This window comes from Bison bison, unplaced genomic scaffold (assembly GCF_000754665.1).
Source record: "Bison bison bison isolate TAMUID 2011002044 unplaced genomic scaffold, Bison_UMD1.0 scf7180017864482, whole genome shotgun sequence".
NCBI lineage: Eukaryota > Metazoa > Chordata > Mammalia > Artiodactyla > Bovidae > Bison > Bison bison.
In genome coordinates this window covers 6853966-6855031 of record NW_011495042.1, presented here as the reverse complement: position 1 = coordinate 6855031, position 1066 = coordinate 6853966, and positions in this window count along the sequence as shown.

The following is a 1066-nucleotide window of genomic DNA, read 5'->3' as shown; positions in this document are numbered from 1 at the left end:
GCCGGCCAGGCCCTTGTGCCACCGTCGTGTCCTCCCGCATTGTCCCACGCTTCTCCCGTGTTCTCTCATTGTGTTCTCTCATCGTGTTCTCTCGTGTTCTCTCATCGTGTTCTCTCGTGTTCTCTCATCGTGTTCTCTCACGTTTCTCCCGTGTTCTCTCCTGGTGTTCTCCTGTGTTATCTCGTGTTCTATCTTGGTGTCCTCCCGTGTTCTCTCATCATTTTTCCCGTGTTCACTCATCGTTTCTCCCGTGTTCTCTCATGGTGTTCTCCTGTGTTCTCCCGTGTTCTCTCATGGTGTTCTCCTGTGTTATCTCGTGTTCTCTCATGGCGTCCTGTGTTTTTTTGTGTTCTCTCACGGTGTTCTCCCATGTTCTCTCATCATTTCTCCCATGTTCGCTCATTGTTTCTCCCATGTTTGCTCATCGTGTTCTCTCATGGCGTTCTCCCGTGTTCTATCTTGGTGTCCTCCTGTGTTCTCCCATGTTCTCTCATCATTTCTCCTGTGTTCACTCATCGTTTCTCCCGTGTCCTCTCATGATGTTCTCTCATGTTCTCTCACAGTGTTCTCGCATGTTCTCTCATCATGTCTCCCATGTTCGCTCATGTCTCCCGTGTTCGCTCACGGTGTTCTCTTGTGTTCTCCCGTGTTCTCTCATGGTGGTGTGTGTTTTTTCGTGTTCTCTCACGGTGTTCTCCCATGTTCTCTCATCATTTCTCCCATGTTCGTTCATTGTTTCTCCCCTGTTCGCTCATCGTGTTCTCTCATGGCATTCTCCCGTGTTCTATCATGGTGTCCTCCCGTGTTCTCTCATCATTTCTCCCGTGTTCGCTCATTGTTTCTCCTGTGTTCTCTCATGATGTTCTCTCATGTTCTCTCACGGTGTTCTCCCATGTTCTCTCATCATGTCTCCCATGTTCGCTCATCATGTCTCCCGTGTTCTCTCATGGTGTTCTCTTGTGTTCTCCCGTGTTCTCTCATGGTGGTGTGTGTTTTTTCGTGTTCTCTCAGGGTGTTCTCCCATGTTCTCTCATCATTTCTCCCATGTTCGTTCATTGTTTCTCCC